Source organism: Microtus ochrogaster, linkage group LG12 (assembly GCF_000317375.1).
Source record: "Microtus ochrogaster isolate Prairie Vole_2 linkage group LG12, MicOch1.0, whole genome shotgun sequence".
NCBI lineage: Eukaryota > Metazoa > Chordata > Mammalia > Rodentia > Cricetidae > Microtus > Microtus ochrogaster.
The window spans coordinates 5,250,126-5,275,192 of record NC_022036.1 but is presented as its reverse complement, the minus strand read 5'-3'; positions in this window follow the sequence as shown (position 1 = coordinate 5,275,192).

The window sequence follows — 25,067 nt, the reverse complement described above, 5'->3', positions numbered from 1 at the left end:
TATCATTCTCCAACATTAAAATATAAATTTCAAGAATCAAATGTTTTTGTATAGTATAAAGTAATATAAAAGAGTATGATCTAGTGTCTATTTGTTCAAATCCTCAGTCAACTGCTTGGCTTGTAGCTTTCTAATTCTTTTTAGCCATATCATACTACACACAGGGAATTTTAAACATGCATGATTACTTGTATGATGTTCTATAACTTGATCTTTTCTTTGTTATAGTCAATTTTATATTTCAGTATGTACATAATATTTTCCCATCTTACATAACTCAGGTAGTACTCCATGTATGACTATAATGGAATTTATTTAATTAGTTCCCTTCTATTATACATGTAAGTTGCTTCTAGTTTCAATTTTTCAAAGCAAAGGATATGTGTGTTTCCAACAAGTACAGACATATCTTGGTATATATAACTCTGCCCTTTTGTGACTGTATCTGGGGAAACAATTCGCACAAATGGATAGCTGGGTCAAAGAGTACATCAGCAATGTTCTTAATTACATTACTGCAGTTAATCATTATGCTACTATCTCTTTGATTCTAACCTATTTAGGATTAATGACTGCTGGAATTACTCCCATTTCTTTCCTAGCAGATATTATCCCTTCTTTGCATTCTGATTGTGATTTCTAGGGCCATTCCATTGCAAAGTTATAAGTTCTATCTGAGCTTCTGTGTATTGTGAAATTGCTTTCTTGTGAGAAAATAGGTTTGGTTTGGTTTGGGGGGGGGTTCGTTTGTTTTAACAATATCTCCTGCTAATTTTCGATGTTTTAATTTGTTGAAACTTTCTATTGATATTTCATCCTATGTAAAAAAAATAAATAAATCCTTGCATTTTGGGTGAGGTGTTCAGTTAAGCATTTACAAAATAGACACTTAAATCACTAACAATCTGAAATGTATCATTTTTCAGAATGCCTGAGTTTAGACTTTAGACAATCTTCCTCTCCCCTTCCTCTTCCCTTTTTCTTTTCTTCCATCTTTTTTTCCTTTCTTTTCAGTCTCAACATGCTACTGGACATACCTGGATGTCCTCTTGGTCCCCCAGAGCCACATTAGGTGTCACCTTCATAAAGCAATGACTAAAAGAAGTGGCAGTCTTTGCTCTAAGGGAACAAAATGGCTAAAGATCTGGGGAGATCCTGCAGAGTTTCTTTCCCCAAAACTCGCTTCTCAATTGTGACCCACTATAGCACTTGGTGTACAAAGAAGGCCCTGGCCCTTCTTGTCAATATCTATGAGCGAATTCTTTTCTCAAAATTGAGCATAATTATCTGCAAAATACAAGCAAACAGATTAAAGGAAGTCCAGCAATGCCACGTGAGTGAACTCTCTAAACTGCAATTGGTTCATAGGTCTTGGGATTTCTACTGTCTCTTCCTGCAGTTTTATTTTGCCATTTTATGATTGGTCTCTTTGTTCTTGAACGATATTATGCTTGAATTTTATTTATGCATATATATACATATATATATATAACTTATCTATGACAGCTATAAAGATAGTCTATATATGTACCTGTTAGGATAGAAATAGATTGAAGACCATACTATCTTCAGTACAAATGGTTTAAACTACCCGAATATCTAAGGAAAACATTACCAAGCTTAAATATTAAAGAATCAAAGCATTACATCATATAAACCAAAAGAGAAGGAAAATTATAGATCACCTTTCTTTGCCTAGTGCTAAGGGTCACTTCTTTCCCAATATTACAAATTTTGTCAAACACACTTACTTTTAAAGATAAGTTTATGTATATATAATCCTCTTCATGCGGCTTTTCCCTTTTTTGAACAAATAATAGTGTGGTGCAAACATGTCCTTCATAGCCCAGACTGTCCTCGTGCAAACATGTCCTTCATAGCCCAGACTGTCCTCCAGCCTCCAGTCCTTCTGCTTCAGACCCCTGAGTGCTAGGATCACATGCATGCACCATCACGCTGACACCCTGCATATTTTTTTCCTTCTTTTTTTTTATTGAGAAAAGGGAAAAAAAAAGTTCCGCCTCCTCCCAGCCTCCCACTTCCCTCCCCCTCCTCCCACCCTTCTCCCCCTTCCCCCACTCCTCTCCCCCTCCCTCTCCAGTCCAAAGAGCAGTCAGGGTTCCCTGGCCTGTGGACAGTCCAAGGTCTGCCCCCCTCCGTCCATGTCTAGGAAGGTGAACAACCAAACTGGCTAGGCTCCCACAAAGCCAGGACATGAAGTAGGATCAAAACCCCGTGCCATTGTCCTTGGCTTCTCATCAGCCCTCATTGTTTGCCATGTTCAGAGAGTCCGGTTTTATCCCATGCTTTTTCAGTCACAGTCCAGCTGGCCTTGGTGAGCTCCCAATAGATCAGCCCCACTGTCTCAGTGGGTGGGTGCACCCCTCGTGGTCCTGACTTCCTTGCTATTGTTCTCCCTCCTTCTTCTCCTCATTGGGACCTTGGGAGCTCAGTCCAGTGTTCCAGTGTGGGTCTCTGTCTCTATCTCCATCCATCACCAGATGAAGGTTCTATGGTGGTATGCAAGATATTCGTCAGTATTGCTATAGGATAGGGTCATTTCAGGTTGCCAGACTATTTCTCCATAAGAGTGTGCTTTTATTGATGTGACTGCTTCTTACCGATAAATATTTGCTTTGGGTCTGTTGCTTCTATGCTCAGAATGTAATTAGTAATCAAACACATAATTATTTTCCATTGCCCGAGTGTCTGAATTACAATCCTTAGAAGGATCACTCTACCAAAGGATGACTATTTGCACCTTTGATAGATACGGTAAAATAACCCTACACGCAGTCTCTTGAACTTTGCACTATTTTTCCTTCAGTGAATTATGGAACTTGTTGGCATTGGCAACAGAGTAAGTTGAAAGAGGTATTTCAATGCAGTTTAAATTCTCTATTCTCTTTGCCTATAATGAAGATGCTTTTCTTTTATATTTTAACCTTTTGTCCATCTTTTCATTTGGTTGTTTGTACTTTTTCTTGTTGACCTGCTGAACTTCTTTAAACTGTGGGTCCACCAACTGATGCAGTAGGTTGCAACTGTGTTTCCCAGCTCCTTTGTATATTGCTTCATTTGAGGTGGTATAATAATTTAAAACATTCTTAGGTTAAAATTTTCAACCTTTGTTTTTGTGTTTTATTTTATCCTTTGCAACGGCTTAACCATTCCTGCATGAATTATTTTACTTGTTTTAAAGAGTGAGCCATATTTTTAACTCCCAGTCAGCGCTGATTGATGAAAAAGCCTGCTACTGTTTTTCCCGTGAAGTGAGACTGACTTGATATGCCATAACAGGCACCTACACATCCTCACCTTGCAAATGTGACTTCAGGCTGGAGTTAAGGCCGATTATTCCTACCCCCCCTCCTTTTTTCTCTTTCACAGCTTTTACTCGGCTGCCAGAAATCACAGCGTTTGCTCTGAGTGCTGTCTTCTGTGCCATCTCAATGGTTTCTCACTAATCTGGGGAAATCAGATGTAGCAGAGTTCAGCCTGTCACCAGAGTGCCACCACAGTGTCCCCTGAGTAGGATCTTCTAAATCTCATGTTAAATTTATGAACTTTTACATTTAAAAGCTTCACATGCTTCAAATTCATTCTGGTGGAATATATGAAGTAGATGTTTTAAGATATTCCTTCTAGATGATTACCTATTTGGACCATTTATTGAATAATTCATTTTTCCCTACTGATAATACTCAAGTGCTTTTTATTATAGCTATATAATCTGCTTTGCAGATATAGTTAGAGTCCTTTTTATTCATACGACACAATGTAACATTGCATGGGTCTGCTTTACTTTTATTTGTCTCTTTGGGCTTGGGAGCTTTGTTTTCCTTTGCTTTGCTCTCCTGAAGCCAGGGATTTGTACAAGTGAGTCAAGTACTCCCTAACCAAGCCTCATTCTGGCCCATCTTTGGGTGGGGGTGGGAGTATACTGTTCATTTATTTTTCTAAATTACAATTTAATCAGTTTGTGTCTCAAAAAAAAAAAACCAACTCTGTTGGCATTTTCAGTTTATTGTATGGCTTTCGTGGGTAGGTTTAGAGAAGTCCCTCTGTGTTCTGTAGTTCACTTTTCTGTTGGTTCAGTCTTCTGAGTGCCCAAAGAACACCTTGAAGCATCCTTCTGGGAGGTGTTCCTTGATCAATCTATCCCTACTGTAATTCCTTATATCCCTACTGTAATACAAATAATGAAAGCTTTTGTAAATACAATCCTTTTCTGCTGTATTTGTATATAAAAGCTTTTAATCCCAGATGTAAATTTGGTGCTCAGTTACTTTACTAAATTATTTCACTGGGTTTTTCTTCCTTTCTTTCTTCTCTTGAGTTTTCCAGACACACATAGTATTTGAAACCAAGAACAGTGCTAGTTCCTGCTTACCAGTGTCTTACATTTGCATCATGTCCTCTCGCGTCTTGCATGCCATCATTTAAAATAACTTTCTTAAGGGAAAGGTGTATAGATTTATACGGAAGAGCTCTCATTTTAGGAGACACATAACCTGAGATGATTTGTTAGAGATTGATCTATCCTCTCTCTGGGACCACAAGCAATTGCTGAGCCCTGGGGAGAAAACCTGAGAAACGTGTTGGAGTCTGGGTCATCAAAGCCTTGCATGAACTCCAAGAGACGGAAGTCCCTTCTGAACCCACTGCCTGTTCATGAGAGAGTAAAGGTTGATTTCAAAGCCTTTGTTGACCTCTTAGAGACAAATCTGAAGCCAAGTAACAGCTGGAAATTTTCTGTTTTATCCTTTGAATTTACGTAGCACCAAGAAGCCCTGAGTCTTCCTGGATTGCATATCCACACCTCTCTGACAAACTGTTGGGTACTGATGGATTCTGGGGGGATAGATATTGTCTTCAATATGTATTAGATATGAGTCCACTTAGTTCCAAGGGATGACTCCAAACTCATGATTACATAGACGACCCTGGTTAAAGTTGGTGGACTGCAAACAAAACAAAGAGACTTGAATATAAGGAAGGGGTGTGTAGGAAGATGTGTGGGTTGTCAGGACAGGAGGGAACAGCAGACAGTGGAATATGAGCATAATCAGAACACATTTTATATGAAAATAAAGGGACTTTAATCAGTAAACAAATGGTTCAGAAAACAAAAACAAAAAAAAGTCTTCTGATATCCTAGAAATTATCTTTAATGTCCACACTGATTTTTTTTTTTTTACCTCTGCACTCTTTTTATCCCTCTTTTATAAAACGCACAAAGCCTTCTTTTCCTTCCATCTGTGAATTTTGGCTCTACATCTGTATCTACAAATATGATCACCCAGTTGACTTTGTATCTAAATTCCAAACACACATAGTACTTGGAAATAGGGCCACTGGGAAGTAACCTCCTTTTGGGGCTGCAGCAGTGTGAAAGGAAAAAAAAAAGAGAAAAGGGGGGGGGAATCTCTTGCTGGGTGAGGAAATGGGCAGAGTGCCGAATGAAGAACAGTAGCTGCGTTTGGAGTTCCGGAAACTTGGCAGGGAAGGAGAGATAAGATTGGACGGTGAGGCAGCAGCTCCGCAAGGATAAAGGGGGGATAATTATTCACCCACTCACTGCGTAGACCCGAATGACCTGTCATATCCGGTCCTACTCCTACCGATAAGAAGCGAAAATGACTATCAGCTGCCTGCTCTGAACTCTTTCACCTCCTTCCATTGAGCCTTGCGTCCCACAAGCCATGCCCACTGTGGCCGACAGAGGCAGCTGAAAATGGTGACACAGGCTCAAGAACAACTCAATGGCTTTGACGAATTCTGTTAGGATCTCCCTACAACCTCACACTCTTTGGTGGAACGGAAGTTCCCCCTTCCTCTTCACAACACCCACACTTGAATCGGGATCTGAGGGCCCTCCCTGCCTTCCTCCCTCTAGGCTCCCTCCCACTTCTCCTACCTAGGAAATCTAGACTTGGAGTTTATTTAGTACCTGCTTCTTTGAGAACCTCTCCTGGCTAGGGGTGGAACTGCCTTAGTGAATTTGCAGGATACCAAAGAAGGTGGGCACAGAGGGCTTTACTTCTTTGGTTGTGGTCCCATACAAATCCTCTGGTGTTCTGCTGGCCAGCCCCAGCAGGCTGCTGGTTACTCCTTCTTTTCCCTTCTTCTCCTAATAGGACTTTTGGCTTTCTCTGAACTTTTAACTTCACATTGAGCTTTCAACCTAAGCCCATCAAAGGCCACTGAGGTTTGCTCCCAGACTGGTCTCTGCTGCTGAAATACCGATAATTTTGTGGTCACCACAGTAGGATATGAAAATGAACATTTTTTCATGTTATAACAGCATGAAGGTAAAAGCTCAGGAAACAGATGTTTGGACTAATAAATGCTGAAGAAAAAGTTCCAGAGACAAAGCAAGATAACATGATGACCATTGCCTTTCATTTCTCCACCCATCCAGGCCAAAGGGCTGACCAGCATGGTTCAGCTCTCCTTTGCCTCCATGCCTCCATGCATGAAAAGGCACCTCCACAAGGCTCCTATGTGTGGCTCTCCTCTAACCTCTCCTACCTACAGACTCACCCTGGTGCTCCCAGAAGAGCAGCATGAAGATAGTCCCAGGAAATATTGGACACCTATCCTCCACTTGAGAAAGGAAAAGGCTCTCTGTCTCTTCCTAGAGAGGATGGCAGGGAATTTTCCACTGATACAGATAGAGGGATTATGAAATCACCATGGAAAGCGTGACTCATCTTAAAGAGTCTTCATCCAAAAGGGCCACTCAACTCACTGAAGCTGGGATGCTTAACCAGTCAGCAAAAATGCTTGCCTTGAAAACATGGGGACCAGACTTTGATCCCCTCCCTGCAAACTCACATAAAAGTTGGATATGGTAGCACATGCTTTTAATCCCAACACTCAGAAGACAGATGCTTCACACGTACACACAAAGCAGGCTACCCTACTAATATAAGGAGATTCCAGTGTTGAAAAGCTTTAAATGGACAAATAGTGCAGGAGTTGATGGTGGTCACAAATTAGCAGGGTAAAATGTAGATGCGCTATGATGAAGTATACAAAGACATCATGAGCTAAGACTACAACAGTTCCAGGCAAGTGAAAAGTCTTAGGCTCTTTTCTCATCATCTCCGTTTCTCTGACATGGTGTCCTAAGACTGGGGGTACAGATGGACGATAGAGGAGGGATAAAAGGACAGGCTGTTCTGCTGTTCCTGCTGTTTACCTGCAGCCTCCACACTGATGGCCACTAGTGGCCAATGGAGACTATATTCTTTAATTAGATGTGGGACTGACAGAATCTGCCTTAAATACCATACAAAGGGAAAGAAGTGATATTTGAAGAAGTATGTTGAGGGCAATGGCTGAAGAAAAAATGAAACTCTTCTATTTTTAACTCTATTTAATGTTCAGCTCACTTAAATGAGTTAGCTAAAAATCATATTAGTTTATTTTAAATGTTCCTGTAAGAAAATGTGGATGGACCTATCTAATGAAATTAATGGGTCCTTTAAGAAATCTGATGTATCATTCTTTATTCAAGTCAATCTTTATCTTTAATTTTGTAGCTTGGAAAAATATGCGCAGGGTTTTTTTTGTTTTTGTTTTTGTTTTCTTTGCCTGTATGTATGTCTGTGCATCACATGTGTGCCTAGTGCTTACAGAGGACAGAGAAGGGTATCAGATTCGCTGGAACTGCAGTTGTGTACAGTTGTAAACCACCAAGTGAGTGCTGGGAACAAAACCTCAGTTGTCCGTATAAGCAACAAGTGCTCCTAACTGCTGAATGCATTGATCTTCAGTAGAGACAAGTATCTCCCAGTGCTTGGGGTTTCTCCAGTTTGGTGAGCATCAAATCATATAGCTTCCATGGATCCCTTTATCCAGTGAGTTAGGGACTTAAGATTCCCTCTTCACCTTCAGTCTCAGGAGGGATTTCACATTGCCACACTGTTCATTCTAAACCAGTCAGTATTGTGGACATTCAAGAGTTACAGTTAGCTATCAGAATTTTTAAAAAATTAAATAACTATAGCTTCATGGTTGCTTGGCAACTAAAGAGATAATATTTTAAAAGAAAATACTCTATTACCATTCAGATCCAAACACCAGAATTTATTGAGTTCTTCTGACTTGTTCAGGATGGAACTAAACCAACCCTCTGGTAGACAAAGGGAAAAACAGCAACATGGATTTTACAGCTTAGCTGGTTTTAAGAGAGGAGAGGAAATAAATTGCATCTCATCTAGCTTGAATTGGAGCTGCCCAATTTAAGAACAAGTACCAATTAGCTGACAGGAAAGCTCAGCTGTGACTTGGCTAAAAATGGGACCTCTTGCAAAATGTACTTAAAACTGAGTTCGATGGAGCTGATTCAGTTTGCATGTGAAAACTGGACGCACAAGACATGTGGGGAAAGAGTTCAGGCATACTTTTAAAACTTAAGTGCATTTTACTGAAGATATAGCCATCTATCTTGCCTATAATCTCTCCAGAAATTACATCCAAAATGGCGTATGGGCTCACTGTCTTTGGATGAGGTGTCCCTAGCTGAATTAACTTGATTGGCTACAAGTCAACCTAATGACCAACGAACAGATCTGGGAATAAGAAAAGCAATTTTAATAAAAAAAGAAAGGTAAGGGAGATGGGCTTGGAATATTTTGGAGCTTTGCAATGGTGCTGAGGAGATGTAATGAGCTGGGGAGAAAATTGAAGCAATCCTTTCAGAGCCTTACATTAGCGGTGACTCCAAAGCTTTCAAGGGACGGAATGGTGAATTAATATAGTCTATTTAAAAAAGGAACATTTTGACTGAATTTAAAGTTTTTTTTTCAGGGTGAGCATAGTAGTTTTGATTCTGATGCTTAATTTAATTCACCTCACACTGTAACTTTCTCATAAATTAAAATTATAATTCTTAGCCATTAGTGGTGGTGCACACCTTTAATCCCAGCACTAAGGTGGCAGAGACAGGTGGATCTCTGTGTGTTCAAGGCCAGCCTGGCATACAAAACAACTTCCAGCACTATCGCAGCTGTTGCACAGAGAAACCTTATTTCAAAAAGTCCAAAAATGTTATAATTCTTAAAACATTGGAGATGCAGTCATTTTTGTTTGTTATCCAGGGCCCCCAGATACAGCCTGCACTACCTCGAAATCATCATCCTCCTGCCTCAACCTCCCAAGGGCTAGAATTGCAAGTGTGAGACACTGTGCTGACATTTCCTGATGATAACCATAAGGGGATGCTGTGGAAAAGTATGCCGCTCATGATGCTCATGAATCAACCAGTACAGCCCCAAGGAAGGAGCACTTCGTGGAGATGCGAAACAGTAGATGACTGTTTTCTCTTGAACCTTTTGGAAACAGTTTGAATTTATTAGTAATTTAACAAAAACATTTTGAAATCATCTTTGAAATAAATTGTCAAACACACGTGACTCAAAGAAAAGCAATCAAATATCACAAAGAAAATGGCATCAGGATCCATCTACCCGAATTTGAACTCCATCTTGGCCCTGTCATTCAGAGGTGCTCCAGTGTGGAATTTTACCTCTCTGAGTCCAACCCATTTTCCTTATTCTTGACACATGACAGAATGTAGCTGAGCTGTGGCAGATTGGTTCAACCCCCTCCCCCCCTTAGATACAAAACATGGTCTCTGATATAAATGACATCGTACTTGCATATTGTGTCTGTATGTCCTCCTACGTACACCTTTATTTCCCTGTGTACTTCATATCACCTCTAAGTAACTTATATATTATGAGGAAGATGCTACATAAATTTCTTTTATACTATAGTTCTTATGGCATAGTGATAAAAAAAAGTCTTCATAAATTCAGAACAGCTACGATGTCGGGGAGGGATCTTTGCATGAGTGGAATCCACACTTGCAGAACCTGTGACTTTGGAAAGCATGGCTTTGGAGCATCGATGGTGGCTAACTCAGGTGGTCGTGGCAAATATCACATGAGGGCCCTGCAGGCTCTTGGCTACAGAGAGAATACTTATGTCCCCCTTCAGCTACTCGTCTTTCTTTAGACCACTACAGCATTTTTAAATTAGTTGTGTCTTCTGGTCCAAATAAATAATTGTTGTTATACCCAAGAAGTGGCAGATGTGGCTATGAAGATGGTTCAGTGGGTGAAGGTGTCCTCCACCAAGCCTGAAGACCTGGGCTTGGTGCCTGGAACTCCCATGGTAGAAGAAAACCAACCTCTGACCTCATACATGTGCCATGGTATGTTCACACACCAATTCACTGTAATTGTAATCAGTCAATTAACTGTAAGTGATTAATCGGTTAATCTCATGTAATCAATTAATTATATGTTAAAGGAGAAAAAGAGGAAGACACCTGTGTTCATGGGTCTTTCTGAAGTGAGTTTTTGATTTTGAAGCTGTTTCAGAAATTCCTCCTAATTTTTAATTTTGAAAATTTGTGCCCAAAATGTTCTTAGTTTTTTCCCTTTGCTCCCCTAGCATTGGAGATGTACATTTGCTTTGTTTTTTTTTTTTTTTTCCTGTTCTTTTTTATCTCCTCCCCCTCCATCTGACAGTCTCTGTAAAAGCTTCCAGGCCGCTTGGCCCTGGGGTTCAGGTATCCCTATTGCATTACTAACAGCGGCCACTAGGTGGAGGTGGAGACACACCTCTGGGAAGACATGGGTCTCAGAGTTGGGCAATATGCCCTTGAGATTCTGGCTCTTTGGAAGATGGGCACTAACAATAATTATTTATTACATCTAACTAACTTGTAAACATAAGGTAAGTATAGTAATATCAGAAATTACCCCCAGCAAACTTGTTTGCATACCACCTCTGGCAACTGTACTTGGTATTATTCAAAGAAAAGGAAGGCTTGCTCCAGGCATATTCTAGCTTAACAGTCCAGCCTTGAGTCTCTTGTCTCTCCACCATTCTGTACCATGCCCATATGTGCCCTGCATATTAACATGGGCATAACGTCCGCAATATTTATGTACACTGTGAGGGTTCTTGGAAAGTGGAGGATAGTCTGGGCTACTGTGGGACAGAGAGCATGGTTGGTGGCCAATGACAGAATGTGACCCCAATCAAAGTCCTTCAGTGAAGGTTTCTCTGTCTCAATGATCATGGTTCCTGAGACACTATTCCCCAACACACACACACACACACACACACACATACACACACACACACACACACACCATTCATAACATTCTGTGGGAACAGCAAACATATCAATCTACTGAACATCCTCCTTAGCTAAGACAAATTTCAAGGTACTCAGAACACACTCTGTACTCACACACATTTGGATAAGAAATATCATCTGAAACACAAGGCTTACTTTATAGTAAACTGATGACTGTCCCATACACACTCCCTTTCTTAACAGTTGGGTGTTTGGTAGACATGACGAAATGCAGAAACACAAACTACAGCATCAAAAACAAAACAAAACAAACAACAACAACAAAACGCTGGGTAGCAGAAACTGCTAGAGTATCAGCTAGTCACTGCCCAGCAGTGTAAAAGAGCATCGAACACACGCTGTGCTGGAAGAGATCTGAATTCCAAAGCTGAAACGTTTCAACCTTATGATGCATCCAGGACCCAGCTTACAAAGCGGTCCAACACACATTCAGGGTAAGTCTTCCCACCTCAGTTAACACAGTTAAGAAAAACCCTCACAGGCATGCACATAGCCAATCTGATCTGTTCACAGAGACAGTCTTGACCAGTGATTCTTAACTGGGGCAAGGTACCTGAAACAGACCACCAAGACTTCAGAACCTGAGTTTCACATCCCATCAATGGACAGATTGAAGCTTGCATCAACATAACTTTCAACGCAGGAATTCTGATGACACACGTGAAGCCAGCAGTGTCTGCTCTTTTAATGTGGCTTGGTCCTCAAACCTCTGGCTTAAAAGCAGAACACTACGAGTGACTGGGGCTACCAGGAATGATCCAACAGGTCCCGCTCTGATCTGGGTTCCGAAGGTCCTCCAAGCATCCTAAACAACTTTCTGTATCATCGTACACTTGCCTGCTATTATGCACGGTTTCTTTTCCTAGTCTACCGTTTTGCTTGTTTTTATTTTGTTTTGTTTGAGGGTGTAAGTTGTTTTTTGGGTTTTGCTTTTGTTTGGGGGGGGGTTGAACCGTAGTGAAGTCCTATACATTGGGCCCAAAATAAATCCTGTTGAACTATGTGGATTTGGACGATGATTTATGTAACAAGATTATATGTATGATTTCAGATTCCATATCTGAAATTTACCAAAGACATGACATGTACCTGTTTCTTTAAGTGTTGCATTTTTTTCATTTCCTCAAACTCTGAAGAAAAAGACTCATAGACAATGTGTGTGACTCAGACTGGCAGAATAGAGTCAGAGCCTAAGCTGGCTGTAAATTCTCTGCTTTCCACTAACCATAGACAAAATGAGGTTTGGAGAAAAAAATTAGGCCACTGGGAAAGCCGTTTTTCCACATGTACAGTTCCCCTAGCACAGTTTTTCCCACTGAAATATTAGAGTGTTCAACGGGCAACAGGCAGGCAACTCATCCATAAATGAGAGAACAATAAAACAGCATGGTAGAAGCCTTCTAACTTTTGGAATACAGGCTCCTTAGGGGGAAGATCCTGTTTATATCTTTCCAAGGGTTCTCGTGGTTGTTTAATACCAGTCGAATCTTCCGTAAAATGTTTGCTTAACATGACTAGAAATGCATTAACCTGAAGAAAGCAAGTCCTAGTTGAAAATGAGCGCAGAAACACAGGCGCCCACATTTTCCGCCTGATGAAGCTTGTTTTCCTTTCAAATATGAGGTCAAATGTCACTGATCCCAGAAGCTGTCTTTTGTCTCCCGGCTTTCAGCTGCAGTGAGTGCCCTGCTCACTCACTCTGTTCTCCTCCATGCACAACCCTTTGGGAACTCAAAACAATGTTCTGTTCACTGACCACTTCCTTTCTCTCATCGGGCTAACCTCTTTAATGAGCAAGGACACCTGGATTCAACCTCTGAACTCTCAGAACCTAGCATAAGCCCTGATAGTTTCCCCATGCCCCAGGTATGTGCACATGTGTGTGCATGCACATGTATGTAAGAGAAAGAGACAGGGAGAGGAAGTAGAGAGGTATTAGTCACGAGGAAAAGAGAATAAAAGAAGAAGATGGTAAAGACATGAAAAGGGAGAGGATCCAGTTGAGCCAGTGTGAGATAGCTCTGGAGGAATATTCCACCAACAGTCTGTGTCTTCTCTAAAGATTCCATTGATGGCTTTTAAGACACAGCTCTATAAATATCAGACCATCCCTTTTGTGATAGCTAGCTTTAACTGTCAACTTGAAAAAAATCTAAAATCACCTGGGAAGAGAACCTCAATGAGAAACTGTCTCCGTTGGGTTGGTTTGTGGGTGGGATGTTGTTTTCATGGAGTCAATTGAGTCAAGAGCACTCAGATTACTGTGGGTCACACCACTCCCTAGAAAGGAGGATCTGGGCTGTATAAGAGCAGAAAAGTCTAGTTGAGCATAAACAAGCAAGTGTCCATTGCTCTTTACGTTTGAGTGTGGGTGTGATGTGCAGCCTATGTGAAATCCCTGCCTTGACTTTCCAACAAGGATAGTGTATAATCTGCCGTAAGATGAAATAAGCTTCTTTAACCTCTAATTTGTTTTGTTTGGGGGATGTCAGGATAATTTATTAGAGCAGCAAAAGTAAAACTAGAGCACTCCCTTTTACAATTGTGACTACCTCTAGAGATGGCTGATGGCCACCTGGGGCAAGATGAAGAAACTTTTACCAGATCTTTTCTCCTCATGTCACCGAATCCTTTCCATTTGACATCTCAGCCTTCCCCCCCATTTGATAGAGAGTGGATCTGATAACTGCTCAAATCTGGAACCTGTGGGAAGGATCATGATTTCCATTACAGTGACTGCATTTAGCCTTCTCATTTACCCAGTGCCTTTCGATTAGATATTCTAAGCAGTACTCTTTGAGTGTCTTACCTATAAACATCATTTCTAGTATCTGTCTTTTAAGAACATCATTCACATTGCTTCTTTCTGATGTTTCAGCCATTCTGCCTAGTCAGACAGGTGAGCATGTTTTCCATCTAACAGCTAATTCCTCTGCCCTTTGCTATTGTAGCCAGCTGTGTGCCCTGCTACTAGAGACTCCAGCTCTGAAACAGTGACTCCTCACTAGCCATCCCAAGCAATACCCTCTATAATAGCACTTTTGAAAATGACCTTGCTTAGTAGAGTATTCTGCAGGTCCCTGAGGAACAGGATCAGCTGGTAGGACTTTGTCTAACGTAGTGGATCAATTATAGAGTTTCCGCTCTCTAATCTGTGTTGTTCCTTCTTCCATAGCTTACCACAACTATATTTGGCAAAGCTATTACTTTAATGAAGGTTACTATTTTTGAAAAGTTTTATGAGTCAACAAATGGCTTCTATTAGCCTCATATTTATAGACCATTGGTTAAAGTGCTAAATTTTCCTTGGTGGAGGAAAACCCCAAATCTGCACTTTCCCCTTGTCCTGCTTCATATTCCAAGCACTCCCCGAATGACGAACTCTCTGATTCCCCTCCAGTCATACTTTTTCTGATGCATGCCCGGCCAGACTTTCTGCAGCATCTCCAATTCATAGGTAGCTTCAACTCTCAAGTTTATGTTGAGAGACAAATCTATTATCATTCTTTTAGAAGAAGATAAGATGGAATCAGATTATGAGGAAGACAAGCACCATCTTCTAAGGCAATGTGTGAGATGGGTATAGATGAGCCCCTGCTAACAGCTTGATACCCTTATCTTGCTTAGCAAGGAATTCACTGATAGTGCTTTTGTCCTACAGCCCTATAAACATCCAATTATTCCATTTGTGAGAGCTGTAATTGTCAACTTCAGATTGCCTGTAATCACTTGGGAAGAGGTCACATGAGTTCTGTATATTCCTCAGGTGAGAGAAGGGAGTACATCTTCCAACAGGAGACCAGGTCATTGATTTAGACCACGTACAAGGTTTTGAATGACAAGGGCCCACATAGGCTCACATATGTAAATGTTTGGTTTGCAGCTGGATGAAGTGTTTTTGAAGGTCAGGATGTGTGGCCTTGTGGGAGGGTGTGTATCACTAGAGGTGGGCTTTGAGGTTTCAAAAACACACATAATTCCCATTTAACTTGCTCTCCCCCACCTCTCTCTCTCTCTCTCTCTCTCTCTCTCTCTCTCTCTCTCTCTCTCTCTGCCTCGTGCTTGTGGATTGAGATATAAGCTCTCAGCTACTGCTCAAATGCCATGCCTGCCTAATGGCTGTCATGATCCCCACCATAAGGGTCATGGATTCACACCCTGAGACCAGAATCCCTAAATAAAATCTTCTTCTATAAGTTGCCTGAGTCATAGTGTCTCATCACAGCAACAGAAAGGTAAGTAACACACAATGGAATATTGATGTTCATAGTTCTCATTTGCATCATCACAGAAAACTTCATACAAAGGCTAGTGGATGGTGATGCACTCACTCCACTCTCAGATGGATTGATCATCACCTTGAATGTTCACATTAGAATGCAGTGTTTGTAATCAGGTAATTGATAAAGCTGAAACAGGAGGATTGCTGAGTTTTAGATTATCTTTGGGCCACATGGTGAGTCCCAAGCAATCCTAAATTACAGTATGCTTGAAAACCTAATCTTAAATAATAATAATAATAAAAAGTGTTTGGGAAATCAAATTATCTAGGTTGCTTCAGTTTTCATACTGCTTCCTGTTTAGTCATGTGACCTCTCCTGCTTGCACTTTTTTCATTTGGATGACACCAACCATAGCATCCCCACACCAGGGACCAAGAAGATGTTGGTGTCATGCTCTTAGAACTCCAAGACAGGGAGAATGGAATTTCTCATCTTTATAAGAACCTGGCTTTGGGTAATTTGCTAAAGTGACAGAAAATGAACCAATAAACTCTCAACTCTGCTATATTGGAAATAGATTGAATCCAATAGTGTCACTTAGCAATATCTGCCAAGGTACATAGTTCTTACAGTTCTCATGTCCTTGAATTTCTGAAATGCTGGCCAACCAAGAGGAAAAATCTTAACTTTATGTACTTCATGGGCTAATAAGGTCTGTCAATACCTCCAAAGAGGCTTGTTCATTGACATCTGACCAGAGACTGTGGGACCACCTCCAGATTCCCTGTTCTGTTTGGATCCATTGCTAATAAACTTGGGCAGAGTTTCCTAGGAATTCAAACTGATGCCTACAAAAGTGATTTGATATGAAAGAAAAGAAAGTAAGAAGCAGGACTGGACAGAGGAAGGAAACTAACCAAGGCTACTCTCTTCCAGTTCAAGACCACACTACCTTAGAATATTCAAAATAGTGACTGAGAAATGGGGGATTAACCATACAGAGACACTGAGAAAAGAAAATTATTATTTCAAAGATGTGGTATTCTGTTGAAATAAATCAAATGACTCTGTGTCTTTATGTCAGTCACTTGTTCTGGACTAGGTGGGAGTAAAATATAAGCTTCCATCATGAGATGGCTCCTTCCCAGTGAAGGAAAATTCTTCAAAGAATGTGAGGCTGTCGCTTTGGAAATCAGTATGGAAATTTCTCAGAAAATTAGGAATCAATATACCTCAGGACCCAGAAATACCACTCTTAGGCATACACCCAAAGAATGCTCAATCATACCAGAAAGACATTTACTCAACCATGTTCATAGCAACATTACCCATTATAAACAGAATCTGGAAACAACCTAAATGCCCCTCAACTGGAGAAAGGATAAGGAAAATGTGGTACATTTATACAATGGAGTCCTACTCAGCATTAAAAAATAATGACATCTTGAAATTTGCAAGCAAATGGATGGGGAAAAAACATATTGAGTGAAGTAACCCAGACCCAGAAAGACAAATATCATAAGTACTCACTCATAAATGGCTTTTAGACATAAAGCAAAAATAGACAGCCTACATTCACAATCCTAGAGAACCTGGACAACATAGAGAACCCTAAGAGAGACATGCATGGGTCCACCTAGGAAGGAGAAAAAGACAAGATCTCCTGAGTAAATTGGAAGTGTGGAGAGGCAAGAGGGAGAGCGGAAGGGGAGAGGGGAGGAAGGAAGCCGAGTGGGGGGAAATGTATAGCTCAATTAAAAACAATAAAGTATAAAATAAGAACAAAACGTCAAGTTTATAAAATATCAAATAACAAAGTCAAATGCAAACTGAAAAAAAAAAGTGAGGCTGTGAACAGCCTGATTATTATTGCTTATTTAGGGGATGTGAAAAGGATGCAGTTAGTGCTCTTAAATTTCAGTTTTCCAAAAATCCCACCTGAGGGAGAAGAGATGTCTTTGTTATCTAATTCAAGAAAAGTCTACTTTAAAATTGAGTTGTACTGAATAACCAGGCTGAGGATTCCAAATGAACAACCAGCTGACAATTAGCAGAACCTAGCAACTGGAAATGATCAGAATAACATTTTTAAAAGATCCGATAAAGTCACCACCACCTCCGGATGACTGCATGTATGTGAAAGCCTATATCCTGTGGGGAGTCATTCTATAGAGGACATATGATCAGAAAAACATACCTCACCAAAATAGTTTGTCTAGAACATTAAGCAAACTGGTAAGAAAATGTCAACCAAGCTGTTAATATTGGATCAGGTACCTGCAATAAACAATTTAATATCTAAAATGTCTACCTTTCAAACAAGAATAAGCACATGTAAAGAAGCAGTAAAGAAATGGCCCATGAATAAGAGGAAATAGATTATAGAAATGCATGTGTGAGAGACTGTATGTCACATTAAACCTCAACCTAAGCATAGTCAAAGAACTGAAGGAAACGGTGTTTATGAAATTCAAGTGTGATGACCCTGTTTCTCTGCATTGAGGAATGCAGATCAAAATGGAAATTGCATCATTTAACAATACCATATATGAATTGAAATATTTACTAGAAGAAATCAACAGTATATTTCAACTGACGGAAGAAAAAAATTAATTTGAAGATGTATCAAAAGGAATTATGCCATCCAAAGAACAAAGACTAAAACCTGAATTAAATGAGCAACTTCCAAACATTATGACACATCCTTCAGTATATCAACATACACATAATGAGAGTACCAGTAAACAGGAAGATACAGAAACAGAAGATTATTGAACATTTACTAAAGTCAGTAAAGAGAGAGAGAAGTAAAAAGAAAGTGAGAAAGAAAGAAAAAGAAAAACTTCACACATCCACAGAAGTCCATACATTTCTAGAAAAATAATTACAAAGACAATTACATCAATTTCTGGGAAAAAAAAGACAAAAAAACAATATTCTGGTCAACCAAATTCATATGTAATGGATGCCCAGTAAGATCAACAACTAACTTCTAGTTAGAAACAACCAGCAGGAAGTGGGTCAAGCGCTAAATACAAGGTCCACCTGGGGAGCCGAGATGATGAGGAAAGGGAAGTAGGCTCCCAGATAAGGTGACTCCTTGTTCCCAGAAGACAGTGCGAGAACTAGAGGGAAAGCAGTGGGACCAGCATCTAAACAGGACCAATGGGGAAATGAGGAGGAGCCAGGTGCTCTGTAATTATCCAAGTAAGCATCTGTTTAATAAACTTCCAGCCCTAGGCCTCTCCCATCCCAGCTGGATAAAGCTATTACACTTGCTTTTTCTGTGGCTTGATCTTCTGTCTTTCCCAGTGCTCAAGTCTTTGTGCCCAGTAATGAGCATAATGAACCTTCATATGACCATTAGTACCCCGATTACATAATAAAAGCTAAAACTAAAATTAACCCTCTATTCAGCAAAATAATTTATCAAAATGTAGGGCAAAGAGAGGCAATCCCAGACAAATAAGAGGACTGGTTGCTGACAGACCAAATTCATGGGAAGTGTTAAAGTTCTTCAATCTGGAGATGAGGTTCAGTCATCTAGTGCTTGCCTAGCAAATGAGTGCCCAGGTTTCTGTCCCAGCACACACGCGCACACACACACGCACACACACACACACGCACATGTGTGCACACACACACACACACATACACACACACACACACACACACACACACTTCAGAGATGGTAAGAGCTACTGAGTGCCACCAAGTAAATAAACTCCTTCCTCTAACATGATGCAAAATTCCACAACTACTTTATTCAAACCCGTGTCCACATAACGGTCCACAGCCATCGCTCCTAGTATTGCAAACTCAGTAGTCCCTAAAGAGAGATAAAGGAAGAGTTGGACAACACATTCAGTGAGAGAGATTGTCTGGGTTCCAGAAAGTAGCAGTCCCCAAATCATCATGGGAACAATTGTTGTTGTTACCAGGATCTCCAGGAGAGAGAGGTGGGCAAGAAAGAAATACATGGGGGGCTGTAGACGTTTATCAACACAGACAGTCATGATGATGATCATGTTTCCCAACAATGTCACTGAATAGAAGCAGATGAATATGGAAAAAAAAACCATGGCATAGTTCCTGGGATCCAGGGAAGCCTAGCAGAATTCAGTAGCACTAGAGAGATTGTCCATCACTAGATTTTAACTTTTGTTTCCAAGTTTGAAATATGTACCAAACAGATCCTCTGGTCATGGGATTGTCCTTCTTCCTCATGGATTAACTGTACCAGAAGACAACAGCATTCCAAATGTTAAAGCATAGAACTTTGGATACCAGTTCTCCACAATATCACACAGAGCAATCCAGAGGCCAACAGGACAAAGGTCGGCGTCTAGGGCCAGTGTTCTTGCTGTCCTCAGATTTTAAAACATTTCAAAACATCAATATCTCTACATGAAAACTCTGGGATGTTGATGCTTTCTCAAGGCAGAGTCATTTTTTTCTAACCTTGTTTTCCCTCAAAAGCCCTAAAAATAATGAAAGATGATAGCTGGTACAGTTAAGATGCCAAAATATCAGAAGCTCTGTTTCTTATTTTTTTTATCTTCTTAACTGTCACCCCCTCAAAACCTTCTTTCCAAAACCCTTCCCCAAACAAGACAGCATGTTCATCAGTGAGCTCTACTTTTCCTCATAGTACTTATTACCTGATATCATGAGTGTAAATATTTATTCTTCTCCTTTAATATTAAACAACATAACAAAGAAGCAGACAAGTAGAAAATCCATACCATGTGGAATTTATATTCAAGGAGAATATATATATATATATATATATATATATATATGTTTAAAAATGCACAAAATGTAGAATACATAATAAATAATTCACTAATAGTACCATATAGAAAAGATGACTAGAAAATTTAATTTTATTTATTTTTCAATTATTACATTAGAATATTAACTCTATGAAAGCAACATCTTCAAACCAGGGTTCTGAGACTGGAATATACAATATATAAAATGCATTTTTGACCCCCATAAGCAATGTGGGATTTTTCAGCTGATGAGTGAATGGGTGGGTGATATAAGTCATACTTGTCTGGGACAAGACTCATACAACCATATCCCCTCAGTCCTACACACCTTAGCTCTGCCGCCTGTCTCCCTGCCCTTCCTTTAATTTCCCTTTCGATTTCTCTGTGGCTGTTTTACTAATGGACAAGCTCAGACTTCAAGGCTAGAATGTTTGGAAAGGATCGATATCTGCCGTGCTTTCATAGCGTTTGGATACTAGCAGAAAATGAAGAAAACAATCAAAGCAAGGAGAAGCTCTCTGATTAGTCTTAGAGCAGCACAGGGCTAAAAGAGCATGCTGTGCAGAGGACTTGGGCTGAGCCAGTCCACTCTGCAGCTTCCTTCCCCCATCCACACCTCCATTGTCTTTTGCTTTTACAAGATATCCAAGTCCCAGATGGCCCACCCCAATCCCTCTAGCTTCTCCTTCACAGAGGCAGAACTTGAAGAAATCACTGACCTCTTCAGAGGGGCTTCATGTTGCTTCTGATGTTCTATGGACTCAACAGAAACAAATTCCTGCCTGGCAAGAACCTACACTCATGGTGAGGAGAGCAGTGTGATCTATAAGAGCTTAGGAAGAAGTCTAGCAATAGAAGTCCTGTATAGACTTGAGAATTTGTTCTTCTGTTCTCTTCCCTCCCCCCACTTCCCTCCTTCCCAAGGAATCTTAGTCACTGAGATTTATCTTCTTAATTAACTCAAGCTCAGTGAGTTCCCTCAACAATCCATCTGGGGAGACAGGAAAAAAGTTTTAGTTTTCTTTGTTTTTAGCCAATTAGGTTTCAGAACTTTTCTAAGTCTTTTAGGAACAAACCCTAAAATCTTGTTGATGAGGCACTTCTTAATCTAAGGTTGCCTTCCCACCAGGCCCCCAAACCTGTTGTCTAGAATGTGTCTCAGCCTTAAGCAGTTCATCTTCTCAGTTCATTATCTCAGGCTCCTCCCATGATCCTGAGTTTTCAGAGCCCTAATCAGCTCCATCCTTGAAAAGACACTGCAGTTTTTTCTGGAAAATAAATGCTAATATTTCCCAAGCTCAGTGAAAGCCTCAAATCCTCCATCTGTGCTGGGAACTGTGCAGCCTAGTCTCAGATCACCTGTCCAGTGGGTTTCCTTGGGACAAGGCACCTGTGGAAAGTTATCTCACTTGGCAAGGACAGCATCGAAATTTGCAAAACTCATGCAACTTGTAGGCTCTTTTCTCTCTCGTTATACTGGCTATTCTCTGGGCAGTTTAATTAGTTTTTCTTTGTCAGTCCCACATGCAACAGCTGTAATTTTCTCTAAAAATTCTGTTCTTTCTTGAATTATGTTCCCCCAAGATTCATCACGACCTAACGTTTCTCAAATCTCTTATCTGGAATTACTGATTACAACTCCTAATCCTGGAAACTTTTCTGACTCGATAGAGACAGTTAGGTACATATGAGAAAACAACACGTGGAACACTAACCATGTCTCACAGTTCTGGAAAGGGGAGTACGGCCTGCATCCACAGAATAAGGAAAAGACCTCGGAAATACACATAGTATCAACTTCCTTGGACACCAAGCATATAGAATCAATGATAGGATATAGTATGAGCCAATGGGGGAAATGTAATGTAAAATATGGTCTGATGGGTCCATCTTTTACCACACACATGAGCTTATTTTGGTGGAAGAAGTATGGTATAGCGAGAAGTGGAAAGAGTGCCTTAGCAAAGTCTGCCTTTCCCAGAGACTGAGACATGGGACCCTCTTGTAGAAAAGGGAATTGTGTAAAAGCATATCTTGCAGAGATGAAAGAATAGTTTGGGTTTGAATATTGTTGTCCTTAAAGCAGTGTACCCATGTCTATTACTTTTTAACTTTGTAGCCACAAGTAGCTGCCAGCTGACATGAGTGTTGAGAGAGCGGGATATGTCTGGCTTGATATTTAGTTAAGCCTACAAAAGTGCCGAACTCTTTGTCTAGCTAAGATTATGTAGGGCATGGGAAAATGTATTTGAGGAAGCATAAAGGGGAGCAATGGGGGTTTTTCCTAATGATTACAATGTATTCCTTAAATATGATGTGTTTCTTAAAATCAAAAATAGTAGCCAATAATAAAACTGTTCATGTAACCGTGGTAAGAAAAACTCTGTTGAATTATGAAGATGGCTCAAGCTATTTGGGGCCACTTGAGTGCAATCCACCTGATGGTCAGAAAGGGGCCAACACCCTCTCCCTGCCTGAGAACCTGTACCCAAGCCCAGGCTGGCCCCTGGCACATGTATTTTTCCAGTGGATCGCACAGTACTGTGACCTTACAGAATATTGTGGAGAAGCTCTACCAGCAAGTCTACTTACACTCTATAGAATGTCTTGGATTTTCCCTCTTCTAAATATATGTACGTCAGCATGTGCTCCAGCAAAATTCTTGCCATCACTTTTCCTGTGGTGTGTTGCTGAGTCCCAGCTGGACCACTTCCAAGTGGGGAGAGCAGAAGGAAGCCTCTGAAGACAGCTATGCTCACAACCTGGAGGAGCTGACAAAATGCAAATCAGAAATCTGTTTGGTGCTGGAGAGAGCAGAAAGTGTGTGCGTTATAAAACATTTGTCTGAGTTTAGGTTCTCATTTTAAGTATGCCTATTCATTCTGAAATGTCAATTGGCACCTAAGGGGATAAATTGGGAATAATTTTCTTTCCTGATTTTTTTTAAATTGCTAAAGCCCAACCAGCTTGCTATGTAATTTTAGAGAGCATTTCTAACTATGGATCTCCATATTCTTTTAAAACGAGTGCTGTGAAAATCTGTTGAACAACCTTTCCTCTCTCCTTAACAGCATATAAGAGACATAGTTTCCTAAAAACCATGTATTATTGCACCCTTTCCATTAACATAATATTCAGTTATACTCATGTTTGATTCTTCACTGGCAAACATATTGTTTATCAGTTTCTGTGGTTTTCCATGGTTTTTGTTTTTAAATGATACTTTTAGTGCTCTTAGATACTTATAAATACATACACAATTATTTTTCAGGAATAAATTTCTACCGTTGGAATTTCTAGGTCAAAATGTAGAGGAATTAAAACTATTGCTTTCATCTGGTGCAGAATTACATTCCAACAAGTTTGGATACATTCCCTTTTGTACCTGACCCACTAGAAAGTGGAGGTACAATTAAATTTTGTTTTAATTATGAATTTTAGAAAACAAATTAATGTACCCTAGTAAAGAAACCATTTGGTGAAAGTGATAAGATGAAAAATCTTTTGAACAATAAGAAGTACCTAAACTAGTTCAAAAATAAATAGAACTGAATATCCTTATGTATGTTAAACAAATGAAATTCATTGCTAAAACCTTCCTACACAGAGAACTGCAGATCCATATGGCTTTGATATCCTATCAAATATTTAAGTTAAAAAATCATGCGAACCTACACTTCTAGTCTTCTAGCAAGTTGAGAAGGGAACACTTTGAAATTAGTCTCATTAGGTCAGAATGATCTCTACACCAAGGGCATCACAGGAAATCAGTCTCCTTAGCAATACTGTAATGAGCACAGATGAGCATGAAAAGTTCCGAATCCAGCAGAAGGCAAGGAGAACCCATAGTTAGTGTTGTGACTTATCCTAAATATTCAAAGCTATTTAACACTAAGTGATAAATCACGTAATTCAGCATGTTAACAGAGTCAAAGGAGGGAAACTATTGACCATTTCTTGAGGATCAGGAAGAACACAAGAAGCAAATGCTCATCCACAGATCCAGAGTTCTGAGCAAACTATAAACAGAATAAATCTTCCCTAAACTGTTACGTAAAGCCAATAAAAAAAAAAACGGCTAATACTAAATACCTCCAAGTTTATTAATGAAAGACTTAATACTGTCCCTATAATTTGGGAATTGAGTTGAAGATATCTATTCTGAACACTACTATTGAACAATGTATTTGAAGTTTTAGCCAATTCAATAACATAAGAAAATTAAATAAAAACCGTCAGTTAGAAAATAAAAATGAGATTATAATTTATAAATGAGAAATGAGATATTCTTACAATTTGAGATCCATAAATACACTAAATAATAATTATCAAAGTCATAGAATAAAATATAGCTGTACAAAAACCTATAATACCTCAGTACATTATCAGTTTATTATAAATGAAAAATTTTAAATATGAAAGCATGAAGAAACCTGAGGGATATACTTACCACACTACATATAAAACATATATTGAACATTATGAAATCCTGCTGAGACAAATGAGACCTAAATAGATGGTCAAATATTCTACTTTCATACATTAGAAGACTCAATTATTTTAGAATATCTATTCTTTTCAAAGTTCTATGTTGAGTGAATGCAAGGTTCAGTTAGAACCTTAGAAAGCTTTCATCATATTTAAAAGCTGTCTTCAAAACATTAAAAAATCATTGCATTTGAACTGAAAGCAGCATTATTTAGTGTATATAATTTATCCCACACTAAGTTGAAAACATTTAAAAAATAAATAAAAACATAACGAAGGATTTATCTTATCTTTGTGGAATAATGGGGAGAGACATGAGGTAAAGGTGGGGAGAAATGAAGACAACATTGATGAGAATCAGGGCGAGAATAAAAAAGCTGTTGGGGGGATTTCCTT